The 6420-nt window shown below is 45.5% G+C and overlaps 1 long non-coding RNA gene across 1 annotated transcript; it reads right to left on the bottom strand.

Annotated features, from left to right (window-relative positions):
* Nucleotides 1-403: 403 nt before the first annotated feature.
* LOC120670907 lies at nucleotides 404-5572 on the bottom strand. The gene is made up of 3 exons (XR_005673428.1): nucleotides 5237-5572; nucleotides 1223-1305; nucleotides 404-727 (listed from the first exon to the last, which is right to left on the bottom strand). It is a non-coding gene; the product is annotated as an uncharacterized LOC120670907 (long non-coding RNA).
* Between the last annotated feature and the right edge of the window lie 848 nt (nucleotides 5573-6420).

Here is a 6420-nt window from a genome sequence, read left to right as displayed (position 1 = left end):
GAAGATGGGTGCGCGAATGCAAGTAAATACAGAGCTGCTGGGGTCGGAATTGCGCGAGGGGGTGGAACTGCACGCCAAATACCTCTCGGCATTGGAGGATGTTTCCAATACCAATACCGAGAACAACCAAACAGCTGATATCAAGTTCATACAAAACCAATTCTAAATTCCAGCCTTCAATACCTACATCCAAACGCAACCTATTTGTTCTTGGCTTCCCATTTGTACCAGCTAAAGTAAAAATAAGACTAAAATATAATCACAAATAAAAAATTGCATGTAAATTTTTATACTGATAAAAAAATGGAAATAACAAATTAAGAAGTTGCATGTGAATTATTAGGGTGACAATAAAAATACATGTAAATTTAAAAAATTACATTTAAATTTTTAGAATAAAAAAATGGGAATGGGAAGAACAACAAATTAAAAAGTTACATGTAATTCTTAAGGTGACAATAAAAATATAGATAAAAAAGTTACAAGTACTGACAACAAAATACAAATATTAAACCATATATATGACAATACTATTTCCAGACCCTAGTTTAAGACTTTATGCACTTTGGGGCCTCTCACAAAAACTAGGATTATTTGCTTTTCCTTCCTCGATGTGCTCTTTCTTTCTTTTTTTTTTTAACTCCTGATCGGGTATAGCTAATGCAGTGTAGTACTGCTTGATGGTACACAACAGATACACCAACACTTCCATTTTCCTTTTGAGAGACTGAAAGAAAGCAACACATATAAGTAGAACTTCTAAAAATCTAATGATCAAATGAAAAAGGAAATAAAGACCATAATGTTTTTTATGGAAAAAACAGAAAAAAATAAATGTTACATGTAAATTCTTAGGTTGACAATAAAAACAATAAAAATACATGTAAATTTTTAGAATAACAAAAAATATGGGAAGAACAACAAATTAAAAAGTCACATGCAATTCTTAGGGTGACAATAAAAATACAGATAAAAATTATAGGGTAACATTATTTTTTCCGACAGCCCTCGAAAAATTGATAACCAGTCACACTTAACAAGTGTCACATGAAAATTGTATTTCGGTAGCTTACTACACACTTACAAAAGGAAATATATTGCATATAAAAAGATTTGCATCGCTTTAATAAATACTTGCAAAAACAGACTGATTGTTATACATAAACACCCCAAAAGAACAGAGAATCCAATGTTACTAAAGTACCCTTCACCTTGTCCTCACCTGAAAGGGGTGGCATGCAAATATTGATCAATGACCTTTACTGGCATGACCATCACCCTTGAAGTAGAGTCCTCGGACATCATCTACAATGTTAAAGTTGTTTATATGTTCTTACTTCAAAATTTTACGTCATTCATAGTATAAAATTACACATATGCCGACTACTATACAAGTAATCTGCAGTTGTATTTATTTTATGTAAACTAAAAATATACAGTGGTATTTTGTATCATCAAATTTGTTGTCTGTAAAAATAACAGTAATTCATACCAGAGAATTTTCCTTATAACCGCGGACCACTAATGAACAAAATACAATCATGAGCGAACAAAAAATGCAAAAGGAACATTAAGCAAGAACGGTGGCTAAAAGCCTTTCTTTACAAACTCTAATCTAGAGTCAAGCAAAAAACAACAACAACAACATAGCCTTTTTTCCCAAGCAAGTTGGGGTACGCTAGAGATGAAACCCGAAAGAAATAAGTTCAAGATTCAGGCACATTGATAGCTAGTCTCCAAGCGCTCCTATCCAAACCTATCTCTTTAGAGATATTCCAATCCTTAAGGTCTCTCTTAACCGACTCATCCCACGTCAGTTTAGGTCTACCTCTACCCCTCTTTACATTATTGACCCGCTCAAAAACCCCATTACGCACCGGCAACTCAGAAGGCCTTCGTTGGACATGTTCAAACCATCTCAGCCGATGCTGGGTAAGTTTCTCCTCAACTGGTGCCACCCCGACCCTATCCCGAATAACTTCGTTCCGGACTCTATCCCTCCTTGTGTGCCCGCAAAACCACCGCAACATCCGCATCTCAGCTACACTCAGTTACTGGACATGTCGACTTTTTGTAGGACAATATTCAGCACCGTATAACATCGCCGGACGAATTGCTGTCCTATAGAATTTGCCTTTTTAACTTTTGTGGCACCCTCTTGTCACAAAGGATGCCAGAAGCTTGCCGCAATTTCAACCAGCCAGCTAAAATTCTATGCCTAACATCTTCATCAATGTCGACATCCTTTTATAGCACCGATCATCCTCTTCAAAGCCTCCCCGATCTCTACCTCCTGAATTCTCCTCACAAAACGTCTGTTGGTATCGTCAAAAGAGTCCTCTAACTCAAGGGTAGCGCCCTCACTCTCCCCATTAAACAACTTGTCGAAGTACTCTCTCCATCTATCCATGATCTCCTCATCCTTCACTAGCAGTCGATCTGTCCCATCCTTAATGCATTTGATTTGGTTGATGTCCATTGTCTTCCGCTCGCGGATCCTAGCCATCCTATAAATGTCCTTCTCCCCTTCTTTCGTGCCTAGCCACTGATACAGGTCATCATACGCCTTACCTATCCAAACACTCACAGCTCTTTATAGCCCTTTGCAACCCTCTTCACTAATTTATAGCTCTCGATGTTGGCTGCACTCTTGTCAAGGTGGAGGCGCTTGAAACACTCCTTCTTCTCCTTAATAGCCCTTTGCACCTCGTCGTTCCACCACCAAGTGTCTTTCCCCTCCTGTTTGCCTCCCCTACTCACGCCAAACGCCTCTGAGGCCACCTTCCGAATACATGTTGCCATCTTTAGCCACATGTCATCTGCGTCTTCTCCTTCTTCCCAAGGCCCCTCATCTAGCATCCTTTCCTTAAACGCTTGTGCCGCTTCCCCTCTAAGCTTCCACCACTTTGTTCTCACAATCTTGGCACATTTGTCCCGGTGGACACGTACCCGAAGACGAAAGTCCGCCACCACAAGCTTGTGTTGAGGGACAACACACTCCCCAGGTATCACCTTACAATCTAAGCAATCACGTCTATCCTCCCTCCTAGCAAGGATAAAGTCGATCTGGCTCGAGTGTTGTCCACTACGAAACGTCACAAGATGGGATTCCCTCTTCTTAAACACGGTATTCGCTATCAACAAGTCGTAGGCTAACGCGAAGTTCAACACATCCTCCCCCTCTTGACTCCTGCTACCATACCCAAAACCCCCGTGCACTCGCTCGAACCCTACATTAGTCGCACTCACATGGCTGTTGAGATCTCCTCCTATGAAGAGTTTCTCGCTGGTAGGCACGGTACTAACCATGCTATCTAGATCTTCCCAGAACTGAATCTTGGTACTCTCACTAAGGCCTATCTGAGGGGCATAGGCACCGATCACATTCAAAACCGAATTTCCAACTACCAACCGGATTAGGATAATTAGTCGCCTTGCCTTCTAACCTCTACAACTCCATCCTTAATCCTTAAGGCTCCTATCAATCAAGATGCATACACCATTCCTACCCGGAGTTGCTCCCGTGTACCAAAGCTTGAAGCCAGTATCCTGAACCTCCTTCGCCTTCTGGCCCTTCCATTTAGTCTCCTGAACGCATAGAATATTTACACGCCTCCTAATTGCTGCATCAACTAGCTCTCGCAACTTTCCCATTAGTGACCCTACGTTCCAGCTACCTATACGAATTCTAGTTGGCTCGGCTAGCTTCCTTACCCTTCGCACCCGTCGAGAGAAGTGCGAAGACCCTTGCTCATTTTTCACTACACCCAGGCGTAGATGTAGCGCGCCATTCAGGTGACGACCCGACCCTTGCTCACTTATCATCGTACCCAGGTCACGATACGACGCGCCCTTGGGGGGATGGCGACCCGGCCCTTGCCCATTTATCACCACACCCGGGTTCCGATGTAGTGCGTCGCTAAGAGGGTTACGCCCCCAATGAGTTTCTTGTGGGTTTCAAATCCATTAGAGTAGCTATTTTTTATGTTGGTTTGCCAAAACCTAACGCAACACTCCTCCTTTACCTGGGCTTGGGACCGGCTATGCTGAGACGACTCAGGAGAGAAGAGTCAAGCAAAAAAAGCAAGAAAAATTTCAGATTTAATCACAAGACTATGGTACTGCTTGCTATAAGATTATAGTACAAAGATAAACATTAATCATATTTCACATCCATAATTGGTAATTTTTTGGCATCTAATATGATAAAAACAATTCAGATGGCATGTAGTATAAGAAAGAAAAAAAATACTACAATTGATATTTACAGAACTAGAGTACCCAATAAGTATGTTGAAATGGCTAAGTATACAAATTACAGCAACAAAAATGGTGTAATCTTAGAACATGGGATATTCAATTCTTTTTGCCACATCAACCTCAATCTTTTGTTTGGAAAAAAAGATTATAGCTTCATGTAAAATAGTAGATATAAATTTCATGGTAAGATAGATAGCAATAAAAACACTGATGAACCCTTCAAATGACAAGCTAAAAGAGTTGAAAAGTCTTATTTCGTGGATCCCTCAAAAGAAAATATTAATGGTATAAAAGCTTAATTTGTTGAACCCTTCACAAAGTTCAATCTGGTGAACCCTTCACAACATAAAAGAATAGGTCACAAACAGGGAACACTAAAAAACTAATTATGCATGTCTTTCACATGCTCACAAAATCCTAAGCCTCTGTGTAACCATACCTCAGGCTTGAGATCAGTTCAGAAAGTCTGTGCTTAATGTATTAGGCAAGCGAGAAAGACAACTTGCTCCACATGCTTAAACTGAAAGATACCTCACAAAGTAGAATCAGAATAAGGTCGTCACTGACACCACCGAACAACATAGGAAAATGAGCTCAAATTGAGAGCGCGCACACAGCTCAGATGATACATGACTGATGGTCATGCTGGTCTGAACTTTCCACCTATCTCTGTAATCAAACCAATGTTGTGTAGAACACAGACGAAAAGCCCAAAATTGAGATAGCAAGCACCAAATCTGAGTATCTGACACCCAAATATGCCATTCCATCAACGACTTGAAATCAAACAAACACTAAACTCAAAATCCACAAATACTTAGGCAAAAAGCATGGACTGAGTGCAAATCACAGATTAAACAAGAGGAAATCTTAAATTTCCTCTTCACTTGCTAACACAACCTGCATAATTCCAATACCCCATCCGGATCTACCAAAGTAGTTAGCAAGTAGGAGAGGACGGAGTAGCAAGTAGTACCAGAAGGCTGGGACCTGAGGACTTGGAGGAGAGGGACGTGAGAGGCAGGGATTGCAAGGGGCGTCGGCATAACTCGTTAAATGCCTCTTCAGCTTTCAGTTCGCCACCGCCGGCCACAGCCTAGGGCGGAGCCACCATGGCAGCGCGCGCACATGCTGACGGAGGGAGGGGCGCACGGCTCCGACGCGCCTCCACTCCTCCGCCAGGAGCCGCACGCGGCACGCCTCCGCGATCTGCCTCCGCCGGCATGGAATGCCTCGATCCGGATTTCACATGTCGCGACGAGAGAGAGAACAGAGAAATGCGAAAGGGTAAGAGGAAAAGTAAGGATGCGTTTGGTTGGAGGAATCAACCAGGGACGGAGCCGCTCCATTCCGTTTTTTTTTCAGTGATTGGTTGGAGAAAGTAGGGACGAACTCATCCCCGAAAGAGGAATATTCCTTTGATTCGGGATGAGTTGGTTCGACAAAAACGACTGAACCAGTTCATCCCACTTCGACGGTGTTCAACTTCCGTCACGCGCCCCTCCCTCTCTCTGCTTCCTTCCCTCTCCCGTCCGGCAACAAGATGCGGGCTCCTGTGCGATTGAATCGGCGAGAAGTGTGGCCGGGGCAAGCGGCGCGCGGCAGGTGGGGCAGCCGAGCGGTGGCGCCGCGGCTGGGACGGCCGTCGCGGTGCAGGGGCCAGGCGGGGCAGGCGGAGGGGCCGCGCGGCCGGGACGACCGCCGCGGCGCAGGGGCCTGGCGGGGCAGGCGGAGGGGCGGCGGAGAAGCTTCGAGCGACGCGAGGTGGACCCTGGGCGGTGCGGTGGAGGCGCGGCCGGCGCGCGTGGAGCTCGGAGGCGCGGGCGGAGCCAGCCGGCGCGCGCGGAGCTCGGGGAAGACCGGGAAGCGCGGCGCGCGGAGATCCTGGCGGTGGAGGCAGCGCGAACCCGGAGCGGCGGCGCTGGGCGGACCTTGGGCGGAGGGTGACGGCGGCGCGGCGACCAGGGCGCGACGAATCTGGCGGCACGGGCGCGTTGGAGCTCCGGTGGAGCTCAGAGGAGGGCGGCGAGCGGAGCTCCGCGGGCGCGAGCGGAGCTCCGCGGGCGCGAGCGGAGCTCAGAGGAGGGCGGCGCGAGCGGAGCTCAGAGGAAGCTAGCGAGTGAGCCTATTTTTTTTTCCACAATCGGGCCCGTTGTACCT

The sequence above is a fragment of the Panicum virgatum genome, chromosome 4N, assembly GCF_016808335.1.
Source record: "Panicum virgatum strain AP13 chromosome 4N, P.virgatum_v5, whole genome shotgun sequence".
Classification (NCBI taxonomy): domain Eukaryota; kingdom Viridiplantae; phylum Streptophyta; class Magnoliopsida; order Poales; family Poaceae; genus Panicum; species Panicum virgatum.
This window is presented reverse-complemented; position numbering and strand designations above follow the sequence as displayed.